The 19,553-nt window shown below is 37.9% G+C and overlaps 1 long non-coding RNA gene across 1 annotated transcript in view; it reads left to right on the top strand.

The window, feature by feature from the left end:
• LOC135296230 (uncharacterized) overlaps nucleotides 1–19,553 on the top strand; it is a 34,865-nt gene that overhangs the window by 3,755 nt on the left and 11,557 nt on the right. The window contains exons 2-4 of the long non-coding RNA XR_010358296.1: nucleotides 1,414–1,467; nucleotides 1,563–4,397; nucleotides 15,984–16,283. This is a non-coding gene — a long non-coding RNA (uncharacterized LOC135296230). The remainder of the gene's footprint in view (nucleotides 1–1,413; nucleotides 1,468–1,562; nucleotides 4,398–15,983; nucleotides 16,284–19,553) is intronic.

The following is a 19,553-nucleotide window of genomic DNA, read 5'->3' as shown; positions in this document are numbered from 1 at the left end:
AGGTTCTGAATTCATGGAAAAATCATTACATATATCATTCATAATGCATTGATAAAGCATCCATTTGCTACAAACCACATAGTCTTTGCAGAGAGGTACAGTAAGTTTTGATTTGTACCCAAAGAAAAGTGAAAATTAAGCCTTTTAGCAGTCAGGCCTTGACTTGGAAGAAGTAATCTTTTCTATAGTTTTTACTTCATTGCTATTTAACAGCTTTACCAAATAATAGTTTATTACAAAACTGACTAATTTGGTTCAGGATTTTTTTTAAGGCAGCTGTGAAGAAATACAGCTTATCTGTCTGCAAGTTGTAAACGCATAGAAAAAAATATTTTAAAAAATAACAACAGAAATTATAAATAAAAATGAAAGTGGGAAATTAAAAAAATGAAAATTTAGACTGAAAGAGAAATACTTTTCTCATGGTAACATCACTTAGACTTGAAACTTTAAAACAAATATTTGAAACATTGAAACAAAAAAGAAAAAATCACTGTCTAGCACTGGGAAAAGGATCGCTTAAATAATGTAATATTTCTTTTATATTTTGAACTTACTAGCTTTGTGATTATGAATGGTTGTAATTTTAGGAGAAAGGAAGGAAAATGTGCTTTGTTCAGATGATAGTGGTACTTTGTTGGTTGCCTGCATGTGTCTGGGAGAATAATGCTGTTGTGAAGTTGCTCATATCTCTATACATTCTATTATTTGAAGGAAAAAATACTTTCAGTGGAAATGCATTAAATAGGTCCATAGACACCCATTTCTTGACTCCAGTTTAAGTTGCAGTTGCAGGATGAGGTCAACAACATCTTGTACCTCTGGTACAAGCATACTTTGTGACTTGAAATCAATGAAGTATTGGAAGCAGCAAGCATCTCTCCTGTTCTTATCTCTTTCTATAAAGGAAAGCATAAGATGGCTGATAAAGGTAGTGTTTTTATTATTTCTGTTGGCTTTGTGCCAGTTGAGGAAATTCTGGTTTTCCTATTGCAGTGTAAGTTTAACTGACTGTAATACCTCCACCTTTGACCTTTATTACTTGGTTTGGTTTTTTTTGGTTTTTATTTTTTTTGTTTTGGGGCTTTTTTTTGTTTTGTTTTGTTGTTTTTTTTTTTGTTTGTTTTTTTGGGTTGTTTTTTTTTTTAATTTCAAGAGAGCTTGAGAATATGCAATATTCACCTATACTCCTGTATCTCAGTATTTATGTGCTCTATTTCCTTAATCTAGGGAAAAATAAATGAATTTTGCACTTTGTTCCTAGTTGCTGGCAAAGATATATTTGTAGAAGCTTTTTCTCCTTTCCTATCACAACATGTTGATAAGTGTTATTGCTAGAGTATAATATTCTTGCCCCTTTTTCACTTGAAAAATATTTATTTGCATTTATTTGTCTTTCTGTTCTTATTACAGTGCTACAGCTAGACCTTTAATTGTTGACATGCTGCTTTATGGAGCCGCTCAGAAGTACATAAATTCTGTTAGACAGATGATTGTGTAAGACCTCTTCATCTGAAACAAAACTGATCCTGCTGCTTTTTTATTATTCTTTCTTTACATAGGCTATCTACAGATGTCTGAAGATATCAGGTATCAGGAGTAACAGTCCAAATGTAAGGCATTCTCCATTCCATGTTTGTGCAAAATATAAGAATAATGCCTATTTACCTGGTACTAATTTAATTTTAATTTGAGATATTTTGTGAAAATTATAAATTAACTTTTCCCTGGTCAAAAAGGCATTTATATGCAAGTGTTTATTGTTTTTATTGCTTTAAATAAATAAATAAATAACATGAAAACCCAAGTTCTAAATCAAAACATTAAAAGAGTAGTGAAGCATTTGTTCTCTGAAAGAAATCCTAGTAGATTCGTGTCCTTGTTGTTCTGAAGTGCCAAATATTTTATATAGACTTATAAGAAAATAAAACCAAATACTAGAATTTTTGAATACTGGAAAAGAAACAGCTTAAAAATAGCACATATGGTCAGTTGATGAAACTTTTGGTTCACCATGCCTGATTATTCTGTTATACAACTAATTTTACAAATTCTTCTGCATGCAGTGAAAAGAACTACTGTTTCCTAATTTTGCATGTTGATATTATTATTTCCCTATATAAAAAGTCCAGGCTTTCTTTAAACAATGTAGTGGGTTGGCAAGGCTCTGGTAGTGGGAAGATACAGGAGTGGCTCCTGTGAGAACTTGCTAGACGTTTTCTGCATGTCAGATAGATCCAATGCCAGCCAGATCCAATATGAACCCATCCCTGTTCAAGGCCAAGCCCATCACCAAAGGTTGTAGCACTTCTGGGGTAATGTATTTAAGACAGGGAAAAAAGTTATTGCATAGGAGCAATTGCAGCCAGAGAGAAGAATGAGAACATATGGGAGGAACAGCTCTGCAGACTCTAAAGTCAGTGCAGAATGAGGAGCAGGAACTACTCCAGGTTCCAGAGCTGAGATTCCCCTGCATCCCATGGTGCAGCCCATGGTGAGGCAGTTGTGCCCCTGCAGCCCATGGAGGGCCATGGGGATGCAGAGATCCACCTGTGGCCTGTGGAGGATCCCCATGCCTGAGCAGATGGATGCCTGACAGAGGCTGTGACCCCATGGAAAACCCTGGTGGAGCAGGCTTCTGGCAGGACCTGTGGAAAGAGGAGCACATACTGGAGAAAGTTTGCTGGGCAGGATTTGCTGCAGTGGACCTATGCTTGAGCAGGTTGTGCCGGAAGGACTGCACTCAGTGGAAGGGACACAGACTGGAGCAGTTTGTGAATAACTGCAGCCCAGAGAAAGGACTCATATTGAAGAAGTTCGTAGACTGTCTTCCATAGAAGAAACATCACACTGCAGGAAGTGAAGAGTGTGAGGAATTCTTCCTCAGAGGAGAAAGGAGAGATAAAGACAATGTGCAATGAACTGACCTCAATCCTGATTCCCTGAGAAGTCAGGCGTAAAGTTGAGCTTGCGAAGAAGGGACGGGTGGGGAGGATGTGTTTTAAGATTTGGTTTTATTCCTCATTACCTTGCTCTGATATGATTGGTAATAAATTAGTTTCCCCAAGTCAAATCTGGTTTTGCCCATGACAGTAACAGCTGAGTGATCTCTTCTTATGCTTGTATCAAACTGTGAGGCTCTTTTAATTTTCTTCTCCCTTGTTCAGTTGAGGAAGGGTAATGATAAGAGTGACTTGGGTGGGCACATGGCATCCAGCCAGGGTCTACCCACCACAGACACTCATTTATGGGATCTTGTGGTTGTGGCCTTGCAGTCAGTAGCAAAGTAGCAGGTTAAATATTGCTGCATTTCCATTAGTAGCAGCTGATTACACCTTCTTATCTCTTGCATCTTGAGGCCTTTTAGGTGATAATGTTAACTTCTTGCTACAAATGTCTCATGAGATGTTGTAGTAGGGAATCATGGGTTTATTTTAAATTCATGCTCATATGCACATTCTCATAATTAGTAGAGAATTCTCATAATTAGTAGAGAATGTGTTTGTCTAAATAGTCTGTCTAACATTCAAGGATTAACAGGCATGTACTGAGGTGGCCTGGCCAGGACTTCCTGTGATGCCATGGAGTGTAGTGAGCATCCTGAGTCATTACCATGGCTCTCAGCTATTTCCTATGTTGGCAGCTATAATAGTTTTTGATACCCTTTTTATATCCCTTAGGAGCTGACCTCAAGTAGATTTTTTTTATTCTGGTAATAGTTTTATTCTCTCTGAGCCCTCTCAACCTTTATACATCATTTTGATTAGCTTTCTTTTCTCTCTGAATCTTTGTGTACCTTTTGTCTTTCTGTGTACCTTTGCCCATCCTGTTCAGGGTGTGAGCTGTCCTTTATTTTCTTCTCAGTTTTCTTCTCCTTAGTACACTGCATGTACCAGCACAGAGATCTTAAATTTCTTATCAAGGTGCCATAAATGCTGGGTTTTGTACATCCCTCTTTTGCAGTTTCAGTATCTAGACTTTCAATATCCTTCGATTCTCCAGTATCATTTCTGTTGCAATTCTGACTGGGGGGACATGACAGCATGAGGACCTGAGATTCATCAAGGCCAAGTGACAGGTCCTGCACTTTGGCTACAACAATGCCATGCAGCACTACAGCTTGGGACAGGAGTGACTGGAAAGAAGCCTGGTGGAAAAGGACCTGAGGGTGCTGGTTGAGAGCTGCTGAACACGAGCCATCATGTGCCCAGTGGCCAGGAAGACCAATGGCATCCTGGACTGTATCAGCAACAGTGTGCTGGGATTGTCCCTCTGTATTTGGCACCGGTGACACCACAAATCCTGTGTCCAGTTCCCGGCCCCTCACTGCAAAAAAGACATTGAGGGGTTGGAGCAAGTCTAAAGAAGGGCAACAGAGCTGGTGAATTGGCTAGAGGGTAAGTCCTGTGAGGAGTGACTGAGGGATCTGGGGTTGTTTATGCAGGATGAAAGGAGGCTTGGGGGGACCTTACTGTTCTCTACAGCTACGTAAAAGGAGGGTGTGTCTGGACAGGGAATTAGTCTTGTTTCCCAAGTAATAAGTGACAGCACATAGCCTCAAGCTGAGCCAGGGAAGGTCCAGGCTGGACGAATCTCTTCAATGAAAGGGTTGTTAAACAATGAAATAGGCTGCTCAGGGAGGTGGTGGAGTCACCATCCCTGGAGGTGTTCAGGAAAAAAACTAATGTGGCATTAAGTGCTGTGTACCAGTTGGCAAGTTGGTGATCAGCCATAGGATGGATGTGATCATCTCAGAGGTCTCTTCAACCTAAATGATTTTGTGATTCTGTGCCATTTCAGGACCAACTTTCAAGTTGCACTGTATAGTTCAGCTGAGGTTTTAAAATTACTGCAGTCAATAAAGCCCACTACTGTCTGAAGCCAAAGTCTTGTTCCTTTCATTAGAGAATGACCAGCAGAAGAAGGTGACCATTTAAGCAGTTTTAGTCCAATATTAGACAAAGCAGGAAAACTATACACAGAAAAATATCCAGGATGATTGCTGATTTTTTTAAAAGAAACAGGATTTGTAGGTTCATTGGTTCCTTGAAAAGAATTTTGATGATTGGCAGTCTAGGTGAAATGGACACAAAAAGGACCCTTTTCTCTGACCCATTGATTTTTTCATGTTTTTACATGTCATGGAAATCAGGAGATTTATGAAAAGGACCTCGCTTTTGTTAACCTTTTGTTACAGATATCCATTTATCATAGCATCCAGAAGATTTTACTAAGTTGTTGAAAAATATATGATCCATTCTAAAAAGAGCTGAAACTGAAAAATAATTTCTGAAGTGAGTTGAACTAGTGTAATGTGTGAATATGTATAATATGATCTCTTGTGACATACACCTTTGACCAAACAGTATTAGTAATGGTATGCAGGATAATATGGCATTAGTAGTAATAATCGGAAAATCACCTCTTCATTGGAAGATGAAAACAAACAAAAAACCTAAATACCTGTCTACACAGTGTTGTCTAATTTTTCTTCAATCAGGTCTTTAATGAATTTAAGATGTGAGTGTAGTCACAGCAGTTCCAACCCCCACAGTGAAAGAGAGCATATGTAAAGAATACAATTTAACAGTCCTTTAATGCTATTTTGAACAAGCTGCAAATGCAATTGTAGAACTATTCTATTTTTCAAATGACCTGGTAGGAACTGCGGTTTGTATAACTCATTTTGTGATGGTATTATGTTTGTGTTGTCCTCTTTTATCATTAATCTGCAGAGTTATAATTAGAAGTTTGGCTTGATTAAGAAAAAACATAATGTTAAACATTAACTCAAATAAAAACCAAGCCCTTGAGGTTTTCTTTTTAAAAAAAAATCTTAATAATTCTTTATTATTTTAAAAGGTAGACAAATGGCATAAAAATGTATTTAAAAAACATTTCATATAAACAATAGAGTTATACATAGATGTTTATATCTAATCTTTCATAATTCTGCCAACTTATTTTAATGTGTATAGTGATATGTCATAGAGAGATTAATTAGCAATTGCTACTTGACTGAGAAACACTTCGCATATTTTTCGTACCATAGAAACCACCTATTAAAAACTACCTATAAACATTAATAAGGGTTGTAAATGAAAAAAAAAAACCAACATGTATTTTTAGCACATTTCCACCCAGATGCAGTTGGAATTATAATAACAGGGTTGAAAATGTTGTGGAGTTATTGTCATGGATAAGTTCATTGCCATGACTAATAACATCACTGGGAAAAAAAATGCAAGACCTACTCAGATTATGTACATACGCAAAAGAGTAAAATGAGGAGAAAGTTGGAGACAGTAAGTGTTAAATTGTAATGCTAAGGATGAGCAGCATCAGACTTGCCCTGGAGTTGTTGGAAAACATGTTGAAAAAGATGCCTTGCTGTTTCTCATTTACCAAATTGTTTTCTAAAATGTGCATAAATTAAAATATTTCATAGAACTCACTTTTTTATTACTCTTCATTATCGTATAAGAATGGAAAGGAATTATAGTTAACAATTTAAAAATATTGTGCCATTCAGAATGAAAGCTTGCATCTACATGTAAAAAGAAAGATGCTTGTATATTATACTTTCTTTTGGGCGTTTTTTTTCTGTACAGAATACATGTAGGCAAAATATTTAAAGCTTCTTAGCATGCTGCTAATTCCTTTTCAAAATTAACCATATTCCTTAAGCTATATGGCTAAGCCAGATAAATAACCACAAATATGGAGGAAGTTATATGCATATTGCAACCCCTACTATTTACTGAGTAATATTTAGAATTATAAAATTATCTTTAGAATTATAAAATTATCTTTAAAATTGACAATTAATAATGGAAAACAAAAATTATATGCTGGACATCTACTAGAGGTTTTCATTTGTAGTAAAGTGTTTTATTGTGTGACATGGGAAACATAGGGATTGTGATTAATGGGAGAGCAGAATTATGCAGCATCTTTCAAGCAAGGCACAATCTCACACTATCTCTGATGAGGATTAGGTGTTTATTACAGGTCTACTGGGGTCTTTACCAAAGACAAGGAAAGGTCTTGTTCCCCTAAGTCATTCCTGTATTGACTTAGAACTGAACCTTGAAGTGAACTGAACTGTATTGAATTGAACTGAACTGAACTTAGAATTACATATGAAACAGAAAGAGTCTGGAGAGTAGTGGAATGGGTTTAAAACTTTTGAACTCCAAAACATTTTTGAATAAGCACCTCTTACAGTCATTAAGTTTTAATACAAGAACAAAATATTATATAATTCTGTGCTACTTGATTGTGTAGTTTTAACAGCTATGTATATCCACAAGTGTAGAAGTATAGGATACCAATAAGTCAGAGGTATCTTAATATGTTGAATTTTAAGACACTTTTTACTTTCCATATATTTCTTTAAATTTGTTGATTTGGGGAAGGAAATCATATTGCTTTTACTTTAAATCTGAAAAATATGCAGATACTTTGAGCTGATAATTGCTGTGGAATCAATGTGAAAAATCCTTCTTTTCTGTTTACATAGAATGTAAACAAATGAACAAACCAACCCACATTCCCTCTTTTGTTGTCTTCTGTGCTTTCATTATCTGGCCTTTGACGTACTGAAGTAGATTTCCATAGTATTTTATTACTTCAGAGGCAAATTTTACCCTTCATTTCCACCTGCAAACACTGGCCAAACTAAAATTCAAGTGTTATTAAGTCTTTATGGCTCATCTCCTTGCCCCTTCCAGATCAACTTCACAATTTCTCAGAAAATTCCTTCACAACAGGTCTTTGAAGGAGTGTTAGAGGCAGAATTGACTTGTTAATGCTTCCCTCAAGCAGTTGCTAGTGCTATTGCAGTCTTTGAATTTCAGTAGCATTTGCACTGCAGGTCAGACCATGAAAAATTTTTTGTGCTAAACTTAGATATGCATGGACTTCACCTCATCTAATATTACTTTTTTATTTATTTTTTCAGAAATTCTTGCAGACTAGCAAGCTCTTATAACAAAGTAATTTTGGATGTTCTTTTGTATGAAGAATCTTGTTCCTTAACTATTTTTATATTTCCAAGAAACTAAGTACAGAAGCCAGTGGTGACTATATGTTTTATGTTGTCACAGAAGACAAAAAGAAGCCTGGAACACTGTGTGAGGAATCTCTGACAGGATATATTCACATCAGGATTTTAGTTAAGATCCTAAAAGTATTTTTGAGATCAGTCTTGCAATTAGCTTCCAATCTGTGATACTGTTGGTGTCATAGAGGCACGTGTTGGTGTCACAGAGCAGGTGTCCTGTGCAAAATTAAGCTGACTGTGTTAGGTTAGGCTCCTGGCATGCCTATCTCAGGCTCTCTGGCTGCTTAGAAGTATCTGATTCATGAGACCATAGCAGTTTTTAGAGTAATCATCTCTGAAATATGTATTTCATCAATATCAGGTCCACAGCCCCAGCTGTTTAGCTCTACCAACCTACTCCTACTGTGTACCACTGCTTGCTGGTTGTAAAAGCAGTGGACTGTCATTGAACAGTGGCCATTGTAACAACAGAGAAATGTGCAAGTCTGAAGAAGCTGCCAGCCATGTTGCTGTGCAAAAGGAGGAAGCAAATTTTTGGTTAAGTGCAGACATAGCCCCATTACTTGGATTGCCTGAACCATAGGTCTGTGTTTCTCAGTTTTACTATAGTAGTTTAGGGATCATGATCACTGATTATAGTGTAACAGATTGATAAGTGTTTGAATGCTGCTATTAGTAAAAAACATAAGAAAAAAAACTGCACTGAAATAATGTAGATTAGATCTGGATCTTTAATTTGTAAATACAGCCCTTGAAATACTGTGAAAAACATTTCTTAAGCAAAAAAAAAAAAAAAAGAAAATGAATATTTGCAGGTCTGAGAGGCTTTTACTAAATATAATAGGTAAAGTACATGTATTTGTTACAGCCCTTTAGTTATGTACACTTATCAGATGACTGCCACACAAATTAGAAGATCAGAACATCTATGGGGTCATTAAGGTGATGCTTTTCTCAGGGTATAATTCTTTCTACAAAGTGCTGTCCAGGTATTTATATAGTCCAGTTTAAAATGACTTAAAGTCTTCCAGATTTCACACCAGGACATTGCTTTGTAATTGAATGCATATCACTCTGAGATTGCTTTACAAGTGATTGGCACTCTTCAGAATATATTTATAACACAGCTCTGGTAGAACAAACAAGTGTACTCAGATTAGATCCTGAGGAAGCTAATTTTCTTTCCCAGGCACTGCAGTACATCAGTAATTCTCCTCGCTATTGACACAGTGTTGTTATGCTCAGGCATATCTCTTAAAACCTTATAATTCACCTGTAACGTGTGTTTTATACTTTTCTTCCTCCTAACTGCCTCCATGTAAAATCTTTATGTCCAATGTGTGTGTGCTTCGACTCCAGACTCAACTGCATGAGGTATCAACAGAATATCACAACTGGTGAAGATATGGAAAGAGGCATGATTTTGTGTTAAGGAAGACTTTTTTTCTGTCCAACTTATAGTGAAAATGCAGCACCATTTGTGTTGCTGAGATGAACCAAAAAACTATTAGATGTTGTCTTGCCACACAGAAGAATGCAGCAAAATTTTGTTTACATTTGCAAGTTCTTACAAGGAGCAAGGATCAGGAAGAGGCATTTGAAATGTTTGGGCATTAAAATATCTTGAGGAATTTTATAGAGGTGAGTATCAAATAAATGCCTCTCTAGGACGGATGACCACATGTGGTGGTTATGACAATGGGATCCTGCTCCTTGGTTCAGCTTTCATGTTTCAAGTGTTCCATTTTGTATATGGGAACTAATGACATGTTCTTGCTGTGAGCATGAATGAATTCTTCTTAATTATCTAGAAGCAGAAAATATTCTGTCTTTGTCAGAATTTTTTTACATCCTGCTAACATAGCTATTAAACCATACATAGCAAGAGAGTGTGTCAGTTCTGCTGCTCCTGCAGCTTGATGTGTGCTGGACCCAAAGACAGCGGCATGCGGAGCTCAGAATGTCACAGGTGAACAGGCTAATAGTAGTGCTGTAGGAAACCTTAGGAAAAACATTTTTGAATGTTGAGAATTTTGTCAAAATTTCTCATAAAGTGACTGGATAATTAAAATAACAGAATTCCAAAGCAGCTTTACAGTCTTTGCTGGTGCATTGGTTGTAGGTTGACCTTGATGGGTTGCACTGGATTTGTGTGGACATGTTTTCAAAGTGTGGGGACTGCAGAGGTGTCTTGTGTGAGAAGATTCCAAAAGGTTCCCTTCATGTCTGGAAGAGCCAATTTCAGCCAGGTCCTGGATAGATCCTGCTCTGGCCAAGGCTGAGCCAGTCAGGATGATAGTAATGTTGCTTTGATAATATATTTAAGAAGGAAAAGAAAGTTATTGCAAAGATTTAATTGCAGCCAGAAAAAAAAGCAGGATGAGACTATGTGGGAGGAACATCTTGGCAGACAGAAGAGTCGGTGCAGAAGAAGAGGCAGGAGATGCTCCAGGTGCCAGAGCTGAGATTCTCCTGCATCCCACGGTGCAGACCATGGTGAGGCAGCTGTACCCCTGCAGCTCATGGAGTTTCACAGGGGATGCAGAGATCCACCTGCAACCCACAGGGGAGACTCATGCTGGAGCAGATGAATGATTGAGAGGAGGCTGTGACCCCATGGAAAACCCATGCTGGAGTAGGCTCCTGGCAGGGACAGCACACCTATGGACAGGGAAGCCCATGCTGGAGCAGGTTTCTTGGTAGAACTTGTGACTCTGTCATGGACCCATTTGTCGTCAGGCTGTGCATAAAGGACTTCATCCCATGGAAGAGTGACCCACATTACAGCAGTTCTTAGAGAATAGTTGCCTGTGGGATAGACTCATGATTGAGGAGTTTGTGCAGGACTGTCTCCTGTGGGAGGGACCCCACAATGCAGCTGGGGAAGTATTCCTCTCCCAGAACAATATGAGAAATAATATGTGATGAACTGACTGTAACCCCCTTTCCCTCTCTACCTGCACCATTGGGAAGGAGAAGGCAGAGCTGGGAAGGAAAGAAGAATGGGGGGAAAGTGATTTTAAGATTTGCTTTTACTTCTTATTGCTCTGCTCTGATTTTGTTAACAATAAATTCAATTAATATTCATGAACTGAGTCTGTTTTGCCTGTGACAGTATTCGGTATGTGATCTCTCCTGGTCCTTATCTCAACTCATTAATCTTTCATTATATTTTCTTTCCCTGGTCCAGTTGTAAAGGGGAGTGATAGAGAGGCTTTGATGGGTGCCTGGCATAAACCCACTGCACAGCTGCCCAGGAAACCACTCTCACCCTGCCTTCTCAGCTCTACAGGAGAGAGAAAATAACATGGAAAACAGCTCATAGGTTGGGACAAGGCAATTTTCTAAAGTGAAAGTGAAAGATTGAGCATGCACATGGAGAGGAAAAAAATCCCAAACTTATATTCTCTGCTTCCTAACAGCAAGCCATGTTTACCACTTCCTGGGAAGCAGGGCTTCAGCATGTGCAGCAGTTACTCCAGAAGGCCAACATCATAAATAATGAATGCCTCCCCTTTCTCCTCCTTCTCTTAGCTTTTATTTCTAAGCCAATGTCTTATGATATGGACTATTCCTTTAGTCAGTTTGGGTCAGTTCTCTTAATTGTATCCCTTCCCAACATCCTGCCAGTCCCCAGCTCACTGATGAAGGAGAGGAATGTTGGACACTGCTGATGCTGAAGGAGCACTTCTCAGCAGTGGCCAAAACACTGGTGTGTTAACAACACCCTTCTAGCTACCAATGCAAGGCACAGCAGGGTGAGAGCTGCTGTGGAGAAAATGAACTCCTCTTCAGCCAGACCCATCCAACATCTGTCTTGTGCTGCAGAAACCTCTGGTGAGGAGTGTGTGACCAATACCTGAGTGTAAATGCTGAGTGTAAAAGCAAAGCCTGTTGTCAGACAGAGAAGGGCTGGGAAGCCCTTGCTCTCCATTAGGACCTCAGAAATCCTAGAGCAAAATCTAGGTACATTTCAGCTGGGCTTGATTTTGGAGCTGTAGAGGGTATAGGTGTTCTGGTGCTGGCAGTGGGGTGTCTTTGAAGAGATGGCATGGCTCCCCTGTGATGGACGAGGAAGGAACAGAAAAAGTGAGAAACAGCAGAGCAAATGCCAAAGTGAGAGAATAAGGAGAAGGAGGTGAGGGTGAAGGAAAGATGGTTTTGTTTTTGTCTTTGTTTCTTGCTATCCTACCCTTTTGTAATGGGTAAGAAATTAAATTAGTTTTCTCCAAGCTGAGTCTGTTTTGCCTCTGATGGCAATTGGTGAGTGATCTCCCTGTCCTTATTTCAACCCATGAGCTTTCCACCTGACTTCCTCCCCACTCTCCTGCTGAGGAGGGGAGTGATTGGCAGAGAAGATGGTGGAGGTCTGCAGCCATCCAAGGTCAGACCACAGCCCCCCACCCTCTGTAGGTATCCACATGTGATCTTGGCAACTCTTGGCTCGTGTATCCAGGAGTTCAGGTCCAAGAATATACCTGGGTGTGAGTGAGCGTGAAGTGTTTCAGGAAGAATAAATTTGTTTCCTTGGAAACCATACAAGCTAAATGCTGTATGCAGTCAAGGTCACGGAGGAAGTGGAGTCTAGATGGGTGGAAGGGCTAAGGTTTACTGTAACATTATGTGTGTACGTGTTATGGCACTTCAGGATTCTTTTTTAATTCATTTAAACATAAAAACTAAATCTTTGAAGGCAAAGAAATAGAATTTTTTCAGTGAAATGAAATCTCATGCTACCTGCTGTTATAGACTAATTGCTCACAATCAATGAACTCTTATCTTTTTCATTTCAAAATTATTAACACTACTTTGGTTATTAGGGTAATTTGGTGTTATCCTTTTTTCTTTCGAAATTAAAGTGCACCATGTTATGCTCTAAAATTAATAAGAAGTTTAATTATTTTTCCAAGGGAAAACATTCAATTTAAGTTTATATTCAATACTTCTGTGTAATACATCAGTATTATCATAAAAAGGCAATTTTGGTGTGTGAGTAAAATAATTGAAAAGTGTGTGGGGTGTGTATGGTTAAAATGCTCAGCTGACAGTAAATTGGTACAAAAATTCATCAGTATCTCATAGTCTGTATTCTTTCTTTTAATGAACTTTCCCTGTAACTCAGCTTTCCTTTTGCTAAAACATTCCTTCTTCTGTCTTGTCCTTCAAACACTTACTTAGACATCTGATGTCTGAATCTTATTTAGTGTATCATTGGTTCCCTTTTGAATAACAGACAAGGATCCCATACTTAATAGCCTGGCCTCTGCCTACTTTTACTTTTTTACTTTGGCTTGTCACAAGAATCACAGATATCTAGTCATCTATCAGCTTCCTTCAAATTTCTTCTGAATAAACAATTTTAACCTTCATAATTTTTTTGGCTGAGGTTAGCCAACTGCTAAACTAGCCTTTTCATGCAACTTTTTTGAATCATTAGAAATAATACCATTCCTTATCTTCATATGAGTTTGGGATAATCTTGCGGGCTATTTTGAATGTGACTGTTTAATTTTCATAAAATACAAGTCATATGGTTTTGCTGAATAAATATTCAGAATGCTTGATTTGGTTAGAATGCTCAAAATTAAAGCTAATCTTACCTGTATGTTTATTTTTAAAAGATGACAAGACTTAATTTCCAACTTCATTTTTTCATTACTACTACTACTTATTATTTTTTTCTAATTTAATGGTGATTTTCAGATTTTCTAATCTACACTACCCCACAGTGTTTCCTATAGTAAAACGTCTTTATTTGTTCATTTTAGTCTTGGCTGGTTTATGACAGAGAACAACCAATCTGTATGGAAGTCAAACATCATTACACTCAATTCTAATTAGTCTCTTCTTCCATTTTCACAGGAATGTACCTCATTCATTTTCATGGTTTGACTGCATCTCACTTTCCTGTTTTGTCTTTCAGGGTAGAGTCTTTCTGGGTATGAGTTTAAAGGGTTTTTCTTGACCTCTGTGTTACTTCCAGATCAACTTTCTGATGTTTAAATCTGAACTTTCTTCATTTTGGTTATATCCATTTTGCCACTTCTGGATCCTTGTCAACACATTGAACTTCCTATAACAGTAATTGCAACTCCCTCTATTTACCATTTTTTCGACATTTGCATTCTATGAAATCTAAGCCAGTGAAGCACTTAAGAGCCAAGGGGTAAAATATCTCACCACCACTGTGATGCTGTACAAAATCTTATGGTTATGCAGTTTCAATTATGCATTTGGACAGTTCACTGAATTTTTCCTTCAGTACTGCCTGCAGCTATAAATTGTCTCAAAGGAGCTGGAAGGGAATCAGAAAAACTTTATTCCATAGAATTAATGGCCATGTTTGTTCAAAAATCCCTAAGTTGGAAACATCATGAACCTGAAAGTGTCTCTGCCTCCTGTCTGGGCCAGCATCAATATTTCAATATGCATCTCACGATTCTGTTCCTTACCCCTTGAATCATTGCTCTCTGACAACAGTATTGAGGTGAGAGTAATGATGTGAAGAAAACAGGTTATTTAAATTGCCTTGTATATATAAGCTTCAACTTCCTTGTATTGAAATGTCCTTATTTCTATAAATTAAATAATTTTTATCAGAATGGAACAAAACAGGACTGTTTTTCCAATATGATATTTCTTTGACCAGATAAGAATTTTTTTGCAAGTGAAAAAGAAGATGTTTTAGGAAATGATGAAAAAAATTAAGATATAGCTAGATTTGTGTAAAGTATAGGTAAGGTAAATAATTGTACTGACTAGGTCATTAACCATAACGAGTGTGTATAGAAATCTAGAGTTTACATTATCTGCATTCCAGCTGTTTCACAGTGAGGATGAAGGAAAATGAAACTTCATCAGGGAAATTTTGTTTCTTTTTTCCCGTGATAGGTTTAAAGCACATCTGTTACAAAGTTTAAAAGGATATTATGTCAGAATTGCCAGGAGAAAGATCTGATTGTTCTTTTAATTTTACAGTGACTGCAGGTAAAGTTAGATTTTTTAGCCTAGCTGTAAATGTGTTTTGAGAGAGAATTGTGTTCTGTTTCATTTGTTCGGAAGTTCTTCAGAGACTTATTGTTACAAAAGCAACCTAGAATCACAAGTGCAGTGAGAGATAGGCAAGACATCATACTACTCATGACTACTATAAAAAAGATCCATAATCTGAGATCTTGCTGTCCTAAGGCTAGTCTGAAAGATTATCATCAACCACAGGATATACTTGCCTATGTAACAGGAGCTGGAATTAGATATGGAAAATGGAAGTATGGTTGGAATACCAGGGAGGGATATAAAATGATGCTCTGAACATGCTGAAATGGAACTGAAAGATAAAAATTCAGATGGAATTACAAATGGAAATAGGAAGGAAAATAAGTTATGAAGGAGAATATGAAAGGCTCTTAAAGCTACATCAGAAACAAAAGGAGAACCAAAGAACAATTTTGGCACACTGGAAAGGGTGTTTTTTCACCAATGAAGAAAACAGAAGAGTTTCTGAAGTCTTTGCTACCTTCTTTTACCCTCAGTCTCTGGGACATTATTAAGAAAATTCCGTAGAAGCCAGTTCAAGACACATAAAGATCAAGAAGGTAGTCTGAAACAATTAGCATTGGTCAAGTAAGGGCACACTCCTGTACCAATGATTGTGCCCTCTCTGAGAAAATAGCTGGCATTAGGGAGATCAGTGAAAGACGTTTGCTTTAGTAGTATCTAGACTTTGGCAATGTTGTCCATAGCATCATGGCATCCAAGCGGGGGAGAGGTGTGCTAGATGGGCAAATTATAAATATTACAAATTTGCTGTACCATTACGGATAATGGTTTGAAATCTAACTGGCAACTAATTGTGAATGATGTTTCTTGAATAATACTGAAGTTCATGCTACTTAAGATCTTAATCCAATCTGCTTAGGAGACAGAATATTTCATCACGAGGCTGATATGAGACCTCAGAATGGGAGGACTGCTTGATACACTGGATGGCAGGGTTTCCTTTCACAGAAACCTGGACATGCTAGAGACGGAGTCCAACAGAAAGTCAGTAATTCAGGAAGACAAAAAGTCCTGCTATCTGAGATGGAATAAACTCATGGAACACTACAGCCTGCCAGCCAGGAAGATGCACTGTAGAAAAGGATTGCACAGCCCTGGTGGACAAAACACCTGCAGCAATGAAAGCTAACTGCATACTGTGTTAGTAGCAGTGGAGTTGGTGAGTCAATTTTTCCTTTCTCTTTGACACTTTAGGGCATATATATGATACTCTGCCCAGTCTAGTTTCTTCCTATACAAAATAGAGATTGACAAGCTTCAGAAAGTCCAATGTTTGGTTAAGAAGATAATTAGGAAATAGAGCATATGATGCAGGAGGTGAAGAAAACTGAATAGGAGTTTTTCAGGTTAGCGAAGAAAAGATCAAGGAAATCTAATTGCAGTCTACTAAAAGTTAAAGGGGTTTATAAAAAAGACATAACCAGACTTCTGACAACCATTCACAGTGAAAGAATAAGAGGCAACAGACACAAATTGCAGAAAAAGACCTTCCAGCCGGATATGTAAAGAAAAAAAGTCAAAAATCATAGTGAGGGTGATTAAGCATTACAGCAGTTTTCACAGAGAGGCTGTGAGAACTCCATCCTTGGAGATATTCAAAGCTTGACTCGACAGGGCCCTGAACTGCCTGACCTAACTTTGTTCATGATCCTGCTTTAAGAAGCATGTAGACAAAATGACTTAGAGAGATCCCTTGCAACCCAAACCATTTTATGTTTCAGAAGCATTTCAGGATCATTGTCTACCATTATTTGTGGTGTAGTCAAGCTGCTTGGGTTTTTTTCCTGGACTTGAATTCATTCAGCTTCCCATCTGCCCACACTCTGAGATACTACAAATCCTATTTCCTCCCACTTGATCCACTATTGTTGCTTGACTGATGACTTCCGCAGTAGTTCTTTTGATAGCTGGTTCTTGTGGTAGCTGCTAAGCCTGAATTTTGGATCCTTAGATGTCAATTATACCCTTCCACCCCGAGAAATAAGTGGTCTGAATATTATCCTTTGAGTAACTTGTATCTTCCCATAAATTTTCATCCTGTCAGATATTTATATACCTCTGTATAGGCTTCTATACTTACAGATTGAATCATGGTCTGGACTGAGGCTTTGAATCAGGTTACTGCACTGTATCACCCTCACTGCACAACTGGATGAACTGGACAAAAATATGGAATTCTGCTAACTTCTTCTAGCTTGTGCTAACTTGTCCAGCTCTTTGCTTTTCTTCTTGCTTTCTGAAATGCTTCTCTTGCTCACTCCCTCTAGGCCAAGCATCCTAAGGGGATACCTTCCTCTGCCTGAGGTTTTATTCTGTATGTCTTTAGAAAACTTTTTATTTCTGAATAGGAATCCTTGCATCCCCTGCACACTTCAAAATAAGTACTGATACTGATACTTACTTACTGATAAGTAAATAATGATTTTAAGCATTAAGAATAATGCTATGAATTACTACAATTTTATATAACAGTATATACAAATGCCACCTCAGATCATCTTGAAGTTTACAACATCAGTTCAGAATTAAATAGAAGTAGAAAGTATAATCACTCTGTATTTATGTAAATATAAAATAATATAAAATATTTTATTAATTATTCTGTTAATATAAATTAAAGCAGGAACACTAAGATTTAACTATCAGACAGACAATAAATTCCTGCAATTCCTGTATGGAAGAACAACTCCTTGGGTTAATAAAATTAGTGCTTCAGTGACATCAGTCATATTATATATTATTTGCATGTGTGTTTGTGCTAGTTAGTAACTTCTAAATTGATGATGAATTCTAGGTACAACCCTAAACTGAGGTTCACTTTTCACAGAATCATAGAATCATAAAATTGTAAAATAGTTTGGTTTGAAAAGAACTTTTAAAGGCCATCCAGTCAAATGATCTTGAAATTAGCAGACACATCTTCAACTACACCAGGTTGCTCAGGTCTTCATCCAAACCTAACTTTGGATATTCTGCTGATGGGGCACGTACCACCTCTCTGATCAACCTGTTCCAGTGTTGCACCACCCTCGTCACGTTAAAATTCTTCCTTCTGTCTAAACGGAATTTACTCTGTTTTGGTTTAGAGCCATTATTCTTTGTCTTATTGCAACACTCCCTGACAAAAGCCTGTCTCCAGTGAGCCCTGCAGCATATCTGGAGATCATAGAATCATAGAATATCCTGGTTTGGAAGGGATGCACAAGGATCATCCAGTCCAACTCCTGGGCCTGCAAAGGATAGCCCCAAGAATCACGCCATGTGACTAAGCATTGTCCAAATGTTTCTTGAACACAGGCAGATTTGATGCCATGACTGTTTCTCTGGGGACCCTGTTCCAGTGCCCAACCTCTGGGTATGGAATCTTTTATGGACATTTAACCTAAGACGTCCATGACAAAACTTCAGGCCATTCCCTCAACTAGGACCTCTTCTAATTCCCAAAACTGTTCAAAAATCATTGTGAGAGGTCTTGTGATGACATAAGCCAGAGATTTGAGTCTTCTGAGATGAATTCCATTGGGCGCCATAGACTCATAGAGATGCACCCAGGGTAGTAGTTCCTGAAAAAGTTCAGGATTGACTGTGATTTTATCATTCTCACACCATGGTTCCCCAGCTTAGGTCTCTGGGACCCCCATAGCCCATCACTGGTTATGGAGAGTGAAGGGAAGAAAGCATTAAACACCTCTGCCTTGTCTATGTCCCTGTTTGTGAGGTGACCATCCTCGTCAAAGAACAGGTCAATCACCTAGTGCAACCACTCCACTTACAGCCAGGGTCAGCTAGAACAAGATTGTTCTTTTAGTATTCAGTTGTTTTGAATATCTTGAAGGATGAAGACCCCAAAACCTCTCTGGGAAACCTATTCTAGAATTCAGTCAACTTCTAAAAAAAAATAAAATTAAGATTAATTTACTGTATTTCAGTTTGTGCCCAGTGCCCCTTGTTCTGTCACTGGGTACTGTGGAAAAGATACTGGGTGTCTAATCTTCACTTCTTCCTAATCAGGTGTTTATTTGATGAGATTCCCCTTAAATCTTCTCTTCTGAAGGCTGAACAGTTCCAGCTCCTTGAGTATCCAATCATACATCAGGTGTCCCAATCCTTAATCATCTCCATGATCCTTCATTAGATTTGCTTTATTGTGTACGTATCTCTGTTGTACTGGGAGGTCCAGAACTGGACCTGTTACTCCAGATGTGAGTGAGGTGCTGAGCAGAGGTAAAGGATTGCTGGCAATGTTCTTTCTAATGCAGCTGAGGGTACTGTTGACCTTTCTTCCTTCAGAGCACATTACTAGCTCATTAATTTGATTTTACACTGGGATGCTTAGTTAAGAATTTAATTTATTTAAATATGTTGTCTTACTGTTTGGTGATAAAACTCATGAACAACTTCAATTTTTCTTCCAAACTGAAATGAGGGC

The sequence above is a fragment of the Passer domesticus genome, chromosome 3 (genome assembly GCF_036417665.1).
Source record: "Passer domesticus isolate bPasDom1 chromosome 3, bPasDom1.hap1, whole genome shotgun sequence".
NCBI classification, from domain to species: Eukaryota; Metazoa; Chordata; class Aves; order Passeriformes; family Passeridae; genus Passer; species Passer domesticus.
The sequence above is the reverse complement of the archived record's forward strand: the minus strand, read 5'-3'. Positions and strand labels throughout refer to the sequence as shown.